The following is a 15,000-nucleotide window of genomic DNA, read 5'->3' as shown; positions in this document are numbered from 1 at the left end:
GGAAATATAAAGTGACCGTCTTGAGCCTCGAATTCCCCGTGAAAACCATTGTACGTTTTTTGAACCTCGATGAAGATAAATAAATAAATTAAGTCGATGTGATCTTCAATTCTTAATCAATTCACAGATACGACGAATCCTGAAAAGCCTTCAGACACACTGGCGGTCGCTCAGTCTTCCCGGCCTGGGCTCGGACGCTTGCACCCCCTGCAGGAGGATGCTTTCGGGAGGACGCTGCTTCAGTGCCGCGAGGCAGAGGGACCCGCGTGAAGTTGAGGAGAAGCGAAGATAAACGGAGAAGAAAAGATGGACATGGGAAAGAAGGAGACGCTGAAAGGGGAAGAAATGGCAAGACGGAGGCACGCAGAGAAGGAGACACGAAAGGAAGGAGAGACGGAGACACAGGTAGAGATATGAAGAAACGGAGAGAAAAAGACACAGAAGGAGGGAAGGAGAAACGGAGGCACAGGAAGAAGAAAAAAATGGAGTCACGCAGATGTGGAAACACGAAAGGAAGGAGAGACGGAGACATAGGTAGAGATTAAGAAACGGAGAGAAAAAGACACAGAAGGAGGGAGAGATGGAGAGACAAAGAGACAGGGAGAAGGAAAGATGAAGGCACGGAGAGAAAGAGACAGAAAAAAAGAGAGATGGAGAGACGGAGTCACAAGGAGGAAGAAAAATGAAAGCACGGAGAGAAGGAGAAACAACGAGTGGGAGTATACGAGATAGAGAGATAGAGAGAGACATACGCAGGTAAGTCAGTAGCAACTCGCGGAGGTGTCATGGCGCCTGATTCTATTTTTGGAAATAAAAGCACATGGGGTTTATTTTGATGACGTCACAAAAGTTACGGAATTTGCTTCGTGAATATGGCCGATCATTTTGGTCCTTTCAATTTTTCAAAAAAGATGGAAAATAATGATTTGAATTGATATATTTTCATTGAACAAGCATCAAAACAGGCGCCATGACACCTCCTCCAGTTGCTACTGATCTAGCCTTTCTGATTCAAATCCACCCAGCAGCTTGGGTTCGAAGCCTCGTCATGAAGCTTCGAACCCAAAGCGACATAAATAAATAATGAAATAATGGTGGTAGTAATGATTTTGATAATGATGTTGATGAACCGTATTCATGTTGACGAATGTATATAAGATATGATGACGATTATGATGATAATGATGATGATGGTGTTGGTGGTGGCGATGGTGGTGGTAGTGTGGGGAAGATGAGGAAAAGTAGGATGTGCTCATAGCGGAGGTGATGATGATGGTGTTTTTGCACAGCTGGTTATGATGATAATGATGCTTATGATGATTATGATGTGATGATGATCGTAGTTATGATGTCGATGATAATGATGGTGGTGGTAGTGATGATGAAAATAATGATGATTGTGGTGTTGGTAATGATAGTGTAAATGATGATAATGATAGTGGTGGTGATAACAATGGTAGTAGTGATGATATTGATGGTAGTGATGATGATGGTGGTGGTAGTAATGGTTTTGGTAAAATGATGTTGATGAACCGTATTAATGGTATGAAAGAGAATACTTTTTATACATTATGATAATGGTAATGATGAAGGTGTTGGCAGTGGTCAGGATGATGATAACAATGTTGGTGGTGATGATAATGATAACGATGATGGCGATGATGATAATGATGGTGGTGATGATAATGATGACGGTGGTGATGATGATAACGATGATGGTGGTGATGATAACGATGATGGTGGTGATGATAATGATGATGGTGGTGATTACGATGATGGTGGTGATGATAATGATGATGGTGGTAATGATAACGATAATGGTGGTGATGATAATGATGATGGTGGTGATGATAACGATGATGGTGATGATAATGATGATGGTGGTGATGATAATGATGATGGTGGTGATGATAATGATGGTGGTGATGAAAATGATGATGGTAATGATAATGATGATGATGGTGATGATAATGACGATGGTGGTGATGATAACGATGATGGTGGTGATGATGATAACGATGATGGTGGTGATGATAATGATGATGGTGGTGATGATAACGATGATGGTGGTGATGATAACGATGATGGTAGTGGTGATGATAACGATGATGGTGGTGATGCTGATAATGATGGTGGTGATGATGTTGATAATGATGGTGGTGGTGATAACGATGGTGGTGGTGGTGATGATAACGATGATGGTGGTGATGATAATGATGATGATGGTGATGATGATAATGATGATGATGGTGATGATGATAACGATGATGGTGGTGATGATGATAATGATGATGGTGGTGGTGATGATAACGATGATAGTGGTGATAACGATGATGGTGGTGATGATAATGATGATGGTGGTGATGATAATGATGATGGTGGTGATGATGTTGATAATGATGGTGGTGGTGATGATAACGATGATGGTGGTGATAACGATGATGGTGGTGATGATAATGATGATGGTGGTGATGATAACGATGATGGTGGTGATAACGATGATGGTGGTGTTGATAATGATGGTGGTGGTGATGATAACGATGATGGTGATGATGATAACGATGATGGTGGTGATGATAACGATGCTGGTGATGATGATAACGATGATGGTGGTGATGATAATGATGATGGTGGTGATGTTGATAATGATGGTGATGATAATGATGATGGTGGTGATGATAACGATGATGGTGATGATGATAACGATGATGGTGGTGATGATAACGATGATGGTGATGATGATAACGATGATGGTGGTGATGATGATGATGATGGTGATGATAGTAATAATGATGGTGATGATAATGATGATGGTGGTGATGGTAGTAATGATGATGGTGGTGATGGTAGTAATGATGATGGTGGTGATGATAATGATGGTGGTGGTGATAACGATGATGGTGGTGATGATAACGATGATGGTGATGATGATAATGATGGTGGTGATGATGTTGATAACGATGATGGTGGTGATGATAACGATGATGGTGGTGATGATAACGATGATGGAGGTGATGATAACGATGATGGTGGTGTTGATAATGATGGTGGTGGTGATGATAACGATGATGGTGATGATGTTGATAATGATGCGGGTAGTGATGATAACGATGATGGTGATGATGATAACGATGATGGTGATGATGTTGATAATGATGGTGGTGGTGATGATAACGATGATGGTGGTGATGATAACGATGATGGAGGTGATGATAACGATGATGGTGGTGTTGATAATGATGGTGGTGGTGATGATAACGATGATGGTGATGATGTTGATAATGATGGTGGTAGTGATGATAACGATGATGGTGATGATGATAACGATGATGGTGATGATGTTGATAATGATGGTGGTGGTGATGATAACGATGATGGTGATGATGTTGATAATGATGGTAGTGATGATAACGATGATGGTGATGATGATAACGATGATGGTGATGATGTTGATAATGATGGTGGTAGTGATGATAACGATGATGGAGGTGATGATAACGATGATGGTGGTGATGATAACGATGATGGTGGTGATGATAACGATGGTGGTGGTGATGATAACGATGATGGTGGTGATGATAATGATGGTGGTGGTGATGATAACGATGATGGTGATGATGTTGATAATGATGGTGGTAGTGATGATAACGATGATGGTGATGATGTTGATAATGATGGTGGTGGTGATGCTAATGATGATGGTGATGATAACGATGATGGTGATGATGATACCGATGATGGTGGTGATGATGATAACGATGATGGTGGTGATGATGATAATGATGATGGTGGTGATGATAACGATGATGGTGGTGGTGATGATAACGATGATGGTGGTGATGATAACGATGATGGTGGTGATGATGATAACGATGATGGTGGTGATGATGATAACGATGGTGGTGGTGATGATGTTGATGATGACAACGATGATGGTGGTGATGATGATGTTGATGATGGTGGTGATGATGTTGATGATGACAACGATGATGGTGGTGATGATGATGATGATGGTGGTGATGATAACGATGATGGTGGTGATGATAACGTTGATGGTGATGATAATGGTGGTGGTGATGATAACGATGATGGTGGTGATGATGATAACGATGATGGTGATGATGACAACGATGATGGTGGTGATGATGATAACGATGATGGTGATGATGACAACGATGATGGTGATGATGACAACGATGATGGTAGTGGTGATGATAACGTTGATGGTGATGGTGATGATAACGATGATGGTGATGATGTTGATAATGATGGTGGTGGTGATGATGTTGATAATGATGGTGGTGATAACGATGATGGTGATGATGTTGATAATGATGGTGGTGATGATAACGATGATGGTGGTGATGATAATGATGATGGTGGTGATAACGATGATGGTGATGATGTTGATAATGATGGTGGTGATGATAACGATGATGGTGGTGATGATAATGATGATGGTGGTGATGATAACGATGGTGGTGATGATGATAACGATGATGGTGGTGATGATGATAACGATGGTGGTGGTGATGATAACGATGATGGTGGTGATGGTGATAACGATGATGGTGGTGATGTTGATAATGATGGTGGTAGTGATGATAACGATGATGGTGGTGATGATAACGATGATGGTGGTGATGTTGATAACGATGATGGTGGTGATGATAATTATAATGATGGTGGTGATGATGATGACGATGATGGTGTTGATAATGATGGTGGTGATGATAACGATGATGGTGGTGAAGATGTTGATAATGATGGTGGTGGTGATGATAACGATGATGGTGATGATGGTGGTGTTGATGATAACGATGATGGTAGTGGTGATGATAACGATGATGGTGGTGATGATAACGATGATGATGGTGGTGATGATAATGATGATGGAGGTGATGATGATAACGTTGATGATGGTGGTGATGATAACGTTGATGGTGGTGATGATGATAACGATAATGGTGATGATGTTTGATAATGATGGTGGTGGTGATGATAACGATGATGGTGATGATGATGATGGTGATGATGATGGTGGGAATGATAATGATGGTGGTGGTGATGATGATAACGATGATGATGGTGGTGGCGATGATAATGATGATGGTGGTGATGATAATGATGTTGGTGGTGATGATAATGATGTTGGTGGTGATGATAATGATGTTGGTGGTGATAATGATGTTGGTGGTGATGATAATGATGTTGGTGGTGATGATAATGATGGTGGTGATGATAACGATGATGGTGGTGATGATAACGATGGTGGTGATGATAACGATGATGGTGGTGATGATAACGGTGATGGTGGTGATGATAACGATGATGGTAGTGATGATAACGATGATGGTGGTGATGATAACGATGATGGTGGTGATGATAACGATGATGGTGGTGATGATAACGATGGTGGTGATGATGATAACGATGATGGTGGTGATGATAACGATGATGGTGGTGATAATGATAACGATGATGGTGGTGATGATAACGATGATGGTGGTGATGATGATAACGATGATGGTGGTGATGTTAATGATGGTGGTGGTGATGATAACGCTGATGGTGGTGATGATAACGATGATGGTGGTGATGATGATAACGATGATGGTGGTGATGTTAATGATGATGGTGGTGATGATAACGATGATGGTGGTGATGATAACGATGATGGTGGTGATGATAACGATGATGGTAGTGATAATGATGGTGGTGGTGATGATAACGATGATGGTGGTGATGATCATAACGATGATGGTGGTGATGATGATAACGATGATGGTGGTGATGATGATAACGATGATGGTGATGATAACGATGATGGTGGTGATGATAACGATGATGGTGGTGATGATAACGATGGTGGTGGTGATGATAACGATGATGGTGGTGATGATAATGATGATGATGGTGATAATGATGATGGTGATGATAGCGATAATGATGATGGTGATGATAGCGATAATGATGATGGTGATGATAGCGATAATGATGATGGTGATGATAGCGATAATGATGATGGTGATGATAGCGATAATGATGATGGTGATGATAGCGATAATGATGATGGTGATGATAATGATGAAAGTGGTGATGGTGATAATGATGATGGTGATAATGATAACGATGATGATGATGATAACGATGATGGTGGTGATGATAATGATGATGGTAGTGATGAAGATAACGATGATGGTGGTGATGATGATAACGATGATGGTGGTGATGATAACGATGATGGTGGTGATGATGATAACGATGATGGTGGTGATGTTTATAATGATGGTGGTGGTGATGATAACGATGATGGTGGTGATGTTTATAATGATGGTGGTGGTGATGATAACGATGATGGTGGTGATGATAACGATGATGGTGGTGATGATAACGATGGTGGTGGTGATGATAACGATGATGATGGTGGTGATAATGATGATGGTGGTGATGATAACGATGATGGTGGTGATGATAACGATGATGGTGGTGATAATGATGATGGTGGTGATGATAACGATGATGGTGGTGATGATAATGATGATGGTGGTGATGATAACGATGATGGTGGTGATGATAACGATGATGGTGGTGATGATAACGATGATGGTGATGTTGATAATGATGGTGGTGATGATAACGATGGTGGTGGTGATGATAACGATGATGGTGGTGATGATGATAACGATGATGGAGGTGATGTTGATAGTGATGGTGGTGGTGATGATAACGATGATGGTGGTGGTGATGATAACGATGGTGGTAATGATGATGTTGATAATGATGGTGGTGGTGATGATAACGATGATGGTGATGATAATAACGATGATGGTGATGATAATAACGATGATGGTGGTGATGATAACGATGATGGTGGTGATGATGATAACGATGATGGTGATGTTTATAATGATGGTGGTGGTGATGATAACGATGATGGTGGTGATGTTTATAATGATGGTGGTGGTGATGATAACGATGATGGTGGTGATGATAACGATGATGGTGGTGATGATAACGATGGTGGTGATGATGATGTTGATAATGATGGTGGTGATGATGTTGATAATGATGGTGGTGATGATAACGATGGTGTTGCTGATGTTGATAATGATGGTAATGGTGATGATGGTAATGCTGTTGATGATAATTCTGTTAATGATAATGCTGATGGTGGTGACGATGATGATGGTGGTGGTTATGATGATGGTGAGATTGGTGATGATAATGATGATGTGATAAGAACCCCCTCAGGCCAAGGATTTTCAAAGAATTTCGACATCGTGAGATATATATCTTCATCTCTCTTTCTCTTCGTCTCATCTGCTTTCCATCCTTTTGTCTCTTTCTCTCTGTCTCTCAGCATCTCTATCTCCCCATCTTTTCATCTCCTCATCTCTCGGTATTTCTACTTTTATGTCTTTATCTCATTCTCTGTCTCTCTGACTCTTCGTCCTCTCTCCTCTTCTCCAGCTCTTTGCCCGTTCCTTCTGTCCTTCCTCTTCGTGTTTCTGTTTCTTTGTCCCTTCGTCCCTCCTTCTCTCCATCCATCTTTCCCTCCATTTGTTCACATGCACACACACCACACTACACACACACACACAAGCAAACATACACACACACACACCACGCTATATACACACTACACTACACACACACACACACACACATACACTCACACACACACACACTACACTACACACACACGCATGCATGCACGCACACACACACACACACACTGCGATAGGGCTGCAGGTGCATCACGCTCCGAGGGGGAGGGGGGGGGGGGTCCTGGGGAAGGGAGGCGTTCTTGTGGCCGTCTAACGAACAGAAGTCTTCAAAGGTCATGCTAAACAGCCACAGCACACGACCTCCGCCCTTACGGTAGAGGGCTCGGGAGGCGGGGAGCGCGATGCGAGATGGCGACCGTGACTCGTCTCAATTTGTTAACTCGCTCCCTCTCGCCTCCCTCTCTCCCCTCCCTCCCTCGCCTCCCTCCCTCCTCGGACGCGACGCCGGGGGGGGGGGGGGACTCAGACCTTCAGCGGGGTTGACTCGAACCTCCAAGCGAAGGGCGCAGAAGGCCAGCCAGGAACCTCTCCATAAATTCAGGAAACGAAGCCATGAATCCGGGGTTCTGAACGACGACGCCAGGAAAAGGGGATCGAGTTGAATGAGAGAATATCAAATGAACTTCATTTTCAAGTGAATTTACGCATCAAAAAACAGATGAACAAATCTAGGATGTAGGACAACAGGCATTCTTGACAGCTTAGGATTTTATGGATATCTCAGTGAAGGTTTTGCGAATCCTTTCAAAATTATCTAAGAAGAAAGAAAGAAAAAAAAAAAAAAAAAAAAAAAAAAAAAAAGACAAGCAGCCCCAAAAGTACCCTGACCTAAAGACCCCTGCAAGGAAGGAATCCCCCCCCCCCCTCACCCCACCCCGGGGACTGAGCAACTCGTGGGAAGCTGTCTTCACTTTTTTTTTTTTTTTTTTTTTTTTTTTTTTTGTAACACGATCATGAATTTCAGCGAAGAACAGGAACTTCTTCAAAGCAACTGTTTTCGCTCCGTGTCCCTTAACCAAGCCTAGCGAGGATATAGCCGGAGGAAAGAAACGAACAGTCCGTTTCCAAGCCGAGGAAAGTCGTCATGGCTAGAACCCGCAAGAGCAGTCCTAGGTCAGCGCTCATATATCTGCTTATGTGTTCCTGCCATTCACTGTATCGCACATATATATGCCTTCTTTATGCTTAAGACATCCAAAAAGCACCATGCTTCCGATAAAGGGATGGGCATTCTCTTCCATTAAGAAGTCTCACAAAGCCGTGTGCCGAAACAATGCACGATTCGACAGTCAATAATGCAACAGCTTCCAATAATAATAATAATAATGCAACAGTTTCCCTTCATTTTAATTTCATTCACAAGAAATCAATCGTAACGTGCGAGATTGAAGCACAACTCTATGTGAAAAAATACAAGGTATTTTACTTCGTGATAAAAGAATGCCATGAATAAAGATATCATATTAATGGTAATAGTAATAGAGGGAGTAGGGAGAGTAAGAACAACACCATTAACGAAGATGGTGATGAAGGTAATGGTGATAGTGATGGTGATGATGGTAGTAATGATGATTGTGGTGGTGGTAATGGTGATGATGATGGTGATTGTAATGGAGGTGATGGGGATGATGGTGATGATGGTGATGGTGATCACAATAATGAAAATTATGATGATAATGACAATGATGATCTCGATAATGAAAATGATAATGATGATAATAACAATAACACTGATAATAATAATAAAACAATGATAAGGATAATAATGATAACAAATCATAATAAACAACAAAAATAATAGACAAAAATAAGAATAAAGGTAATGATTATTATGATAATGATAATTATATTGACATAATGATGGTGATAATGATTATAATGATAACGATGATGATAACAATAATGATTATGCTAAAATAGCAATAAGGATAACGATAAGGTTAATAATAATAATAACAATAACATCAATAATGATAATACCACCAACAATAACAGTAGTAATAATAATAACGAAACTAATAACAATGATAATGATAACAAAATAATAATGAAATGATAATAAATAAAACAATAATAATAATAATGATAATGATAAAATGGATAATGATATTAGCAATAAGGATTAAGCAATTAACGTTAAGGCCGTGTCACTAACTTTTTCCGCATTGCCTTTTCGCTGGCACCACGGAAACTGTGGTCACTTTGGCGCCCGCAGTCACACTAGCGATGAGAACCACGGAAACAGTCCGACGAAAATTTTAAACACAGCAAGATGGCTCCAATCCCTGCACAGGCTCTGGCGATAATGAACACTATTCAGTCTATGTGGAGATGACTTAATGCGAAATAACGAATGCATAATGCTAAATATGAGCGTATTCTCGCTACTCTCAACTGGTCAGCTGACAGAGGAACGTGGACACAAATGTAAACAAACAGGCGGGCAGCTAGTTACCAACTTGCATCTTTTTATTAAATACAAGAGAGAATTTTGTCAATTTTTAAATATCATTTACAGTTTAGACTGTCGTTTAAATAGTTTTATATTATAAATAGATTTTTTTTTGTATTACTATGATGGTTATCTATTATAGCTTATGATTTGAACCAAAAAGCCAACGAAAAAAATGCCAGCGAAAACGATAATTATCCTTTGACTGGAAATTATCACATTCGGCCAATATGCCAGCGGTAGCAAGAAAAAAAAAACACGGAAACGTGAAAGAACCACGGAAATAGTGGTAGTGTAACACCCCCTTAACGCGGCAAAATCAGGTTACGAGTAGACCTGCCAAACGTTTCGCCAAGGGACCCATGATCCGTGGCGAACAGGGCGAGAGTTAGTATTTATATTTATATTTATATTTGTCTGAACTGCCCCACATATTTCATTATACCTTTCAATCTTTGTTTGTCACAAAAATGGAAAATGTGTACCCGTGGCACCAATGGGTCTAGGCCCTGAGGAGTCACCAATGATGGAATCTGTTCTCGAGCTGTAAAGGCACGGTCAGACTAACCATAGATTTGTGAAATCCAGTGATTTTTATTGGAATTTGCCCAATTATGGTCTCAATCATCTTGACTTTCGCCCACATCTTCGATGAGATGGATACCCACTCGTCCACCGTTGGACGAATGGAAAAATTGCACACGTTGAGAATCTATAGTATGCATGGTATGCATATGTTTTCATTTCAAAGCATAAATATTATTATGTATTTTAGATTATTAAGAATTATTCATATTTAGTTTTACGTCAATATTTACATTCAAATTTAAGCTAAAATACGAGTTAAAAGTTTAAAAAAAAGAAGCATTGACCATGGATTCTCATTTGACTGACGAACAGTGTGCCGATGTGTACCTTTTTCGTCTGCTATGCGAACCGAAAAAGCGCGGGAAGCACACTGCGAACTTGCGAACCACATTTCGCAGATCTTCGAACCAAAAGTTCGCATGATCGGAATTTGATCTTTTATGGTTAATATCGATAATAAAATGCCATTACCGTTTGCTTTTATTTCTTTATATACCTATTTCTATATTGCATTACTATTAACTTATGTAACATACATTTCAGCCAATGAAAAGAAATAGGAGTTCCCAGTGCACAATTCTTTGGCATTTCTCAACCTTCCAAAATCTTAGAATTGTTTGTTTGCTGAGTAATGTACCGAATTTTGTTATTACATTTTCATGTTGCGAGATACACAATACTTTATCACTGTGTTGCATGACCTTTGATGTATCACTATATCTTAAATACACCGTTAGTGACGATGCTGACGTGACAATTTTTTTTTCAATAATTAAATAACTAAATAGAAGCTGGGCCCAAGGGAAGTATAAAGTCATCAACTGGAAATCGATTATACGTGTCATTTTCAAATTTACTGAAATTTATTTGCAATTAAGCCACTGCCATATTTTCGTAAGTTTACCCAAAAATGTTTCGCCGCTTTCTTTGTTATCTTCAGAAAACGGGTATGCGAACCAAATGGCAAGCTGCTGACGAATATAAAACAAACGCGTGGCTGCGAATTTCAAATTGAAACCCAGATCCCGTGAATATTCGAAATGAGGAATTCTGAAGCAATTTAATCCCTCCTAGAAAAGGTTAGAACTCGGGAAGCACGAAAGAGTAGCAAAGGATAGGGAAAAGTTTGCGGGATTCATAGTTAGTTTCTGCAGTCACGATTGATAAAGCCGATGGTACTTTTCGCACGTGAACACCACGGATGGGTGGGTTTGTTCCAGCCCAGAGAAAATCGCTGGAATCCAGTGAAATGTATGGGTAGTCTGACCGTACCTTAAAACTAGAATAAAAAACTCAAATGCACTTTATATCCCCTAATCATTACCTATATTTTCATTATTAATCACATTTTTGTATATGCAGAGTTGTCCATTTTATTGGCATTGCCCATATGAAATAATTTTATTTAGCCTCGATGCAACAATTAAGAAAAATCGAGTAACACGTTTTGAATTTTGAAAAAGATCTGATGAGAAACCGGTATTTTTTTAATCGGCCTAATAATAATCATGATTACTAATAATTGCAATAATGATAATAACGATGATAAAAAAATGATAATGATAGTAATTATATAAAAATATAATAACGACAACAATAATTGTAGTAATAATAATGTCAATAATGATAATGATAATAACGATAATAAGAAGAAATATTGATAATGGTAATAATAATAATAATAATAATAATAATAATAATAATAATAATAATAAAAAGAATAACAGCAAGAACAACACTAATAATAATAGCAATGATAACTATAATGATCGTAACAGGAAAAAATAATATAAAGATAGAACAATGATATTAATAACAATACTACAAATAATGATAGCAGTGGTTGTAGTAGTAAAGATAATAACAATGGTGACGATTGTGATAATGAAGAAGATGATAATAAGATAATTTTCATTATCATTATCATGAAAATAATGAGGATGATGAAGAGGATCATGATAATGATGATAAATGATAATAATGATAATGATAACTATTTTAATAATATTGATTATAATGGTAATAGTAAATATAATAATAATGGTGATAATAATAATAATGATAATAACAGCAATGATAATGATAATGAAAATAATAACAATAACATTAATGATGATATTATGAATTATAATAATGATAATGATAATAATGTTGGCAATGATATTAATGATAATGATATTGATGATGATATCAATGATAAAAATAATGAAGACAAATAACGATAATAAAGAGCACTATCACTGATGATAATAATTTAACTACCGTAATAAGAGTGACCATAAAAAACGTATTTTTGCACTAGAACACTAAGCTTGTATCTGTCCTGAGTGAGGGTTACGTCACTCTTACCAGAGAACACGCGAGTCAAAATAGGTTCAAACTTTACCCTTTATTCAAGCGGACGTAAGGGTCATGTTCGTAGAGAAACGTACGTACTAAAGGGATGATGCGGCAGGGTGGCCAGGTCCTCTCCACCCCGACTTTGACCCCAGTATGTTCGTGTCAGCATACCAGTACTCGCGGTTGAGTCGACTGAGAGGGATAGTCGAGCACGAACACGGGATCTTGCGAAGACGAAGCCACTGCCACCACTGAGCTATGCGCGCGTGAGTACCGAGGTTTCGAATAGGTCTTAGGTTAAGTACGAGGCGTTTGAACCGTATTCGTGTTGACAAATGTGGAAAGGTATGAATGAGGACGAATATCTTAACAATGCAAGAGATGCATTTGACCGGTTTCGATTATATCTTTGTCAGAAATACATGATTTCTGACGAAGATATAATCGAAAGCGGTTAAATACATCTCTTGTATTGTGAAGATATTCCTTCTCATTCATGTATTTCTGACGAAGATATAATCGAAACCGGTTAAATACATCTCTTGTATTGTGAAGATATTCGTTCTCATTCATACCTTTCCACATACGAGGCGTTTATTCAGCGTTTTGAATTCACGAATAACAAAACTTTTTTTTCATAATTAAGTCCAAAACGAACGGGCTCGTCTTAATGGTCTTGGATTACATTACTTTGGGCTTTTATGTTCTTGGATTACCTCCTTACGCTGGGTTAGGGGCCTGGGATAAGCTCCGCCCACTTCGATTCACCTCGGGAACCATGGAATGTAGATTTTCGAATTTCAAACGGTTTATGATTTTGGGGAAATGTACTCATATTCTAATTCCTTAGGGTAGGGAAAATGAAAATGATGATTATTATAACGCCTATGATTAGAATGGTAGGAATATATACATCAATTCGAATCACAAGGTTGAAAAGAAATAACAATAAAAGATAACCAAGAATGTCTATTATGATTGGTCTTTATCAATCCTTAATGCTTAAAATATTCATCCACTTATACTACTATTACTAGATCTAGGAGTGGAGAGACTAGGAAGAGGGAAAGAAGGAGAGAATAAGAACTAGAAAGGAATAACGAAGGAACAGGACAGGAAGGGGGAAGGGACTGAAAAGGAGCAGGACAGGAATGGCGAAGGGGTTGAACTGGACCAGTTTAGGATGGGTGAAGGAGCTGAAGTAAAGGGGATAGGAAGGGCCAAGGAGCAGAAGAAGAGGAGGATAGGAAGGGCAAAGGAGCTGGAGAAGAGGGGATAGGAAGGGCCAAGGAGCTGGAAAAAACGGATACGAAGGGCGACGGAGCTGAAGAAGAGGACAGGAAAGGCGAAGAAGTTGAACAGGACCAGCTTAGAATGATGAAGGAGCTGAAAAAGAGGATAGGAAGGGCGAAGGAGATGGAAAAGAGGAGAGAGGAAGGGCGAAGGAACTGAAAAAACGGATACGAAGGGCTAAGGAGCTGAAGAAGAGGACAGGAAAGGCGAAGAAGTTGAACAGGACCAGCTTAGAATGATGAAGGAGCTGAAGTAAAGGGGATAGGAAGGGCGAAGGAGCTGAAGAAGAGGAGGATACGAAGGGCGACGGAGCTGAAAAAGAGGATAGGAAGGGCGAAGGAGTTGGAAAAGAGGAAAGGAAAGGCGAAGGAGTTGGAAAAGAGGAGAGAGGAAGGGCGAAGGAACTGAAAAAAACGGATACGAAGGGCAAAGGAGCTGAAGAAGAGGACAGGAAGGGCGAAGAAGTTGAACTGGACCAGCTTAGAATGGGTGAAGGAACTGAAGAAGAGGGGATAGGAAGGGCAAAGGAGATGAAAAAGAGAAGGATAGGAAGGGCAAAGGAGTTGGAAAAGAGGATAGAGGAAAGGAGAAGGAGCTGAAGAAGAAGAGGATAGAAAGGCCGAAGGAACTGGATCTGAGTTGGACAGGAAGGGGTAAGGATACGAAAAGGACCAGGATAAAAAGGCGCGGAGGAACTGAATAGGACCGGGATAGGAAGGGGGAAGAAGCTAAATAGGATCATGACACGAAGAAGGA

The 15,000-nt window shown here is 39.7% G+C and overlaps 1 protein-coding gene across 9 annotated transcripts in view; it reads right to left on the bottom strand.

The window, feature by feature from the left end:
* Positions 1–15,000, bottom strand: part of LOC113824982 (collagen alpha-1(IX) chain-like) — a 101,266-nt gene that overhangs the window by 32,422 nt on the left and 53,844 nt on the right. The window lies entirely within an intron of this gene.

The sequence above is a fragment of the Penaeus vannamei genome, chromosome 43, assembly GCF_042767895.1.
Source record: "Penaeus vannamei isolate JL-2024 chromosome 43, ASM4276789v1, whole genome shotgun sequence".
NCBI classification, from domain to species: domain Eukaryota; kingdom Metazoa; phylum Arthropoda; class Malacostraca; order Decapoda; family Penaeidae; genus Penaeus; species Penaeus vannamei.
The sequence above is the reverse complement of the archived record's forward strand: the minus strand, read 5'-3'. Positions and strand labels throughout refer to the sequence as shown.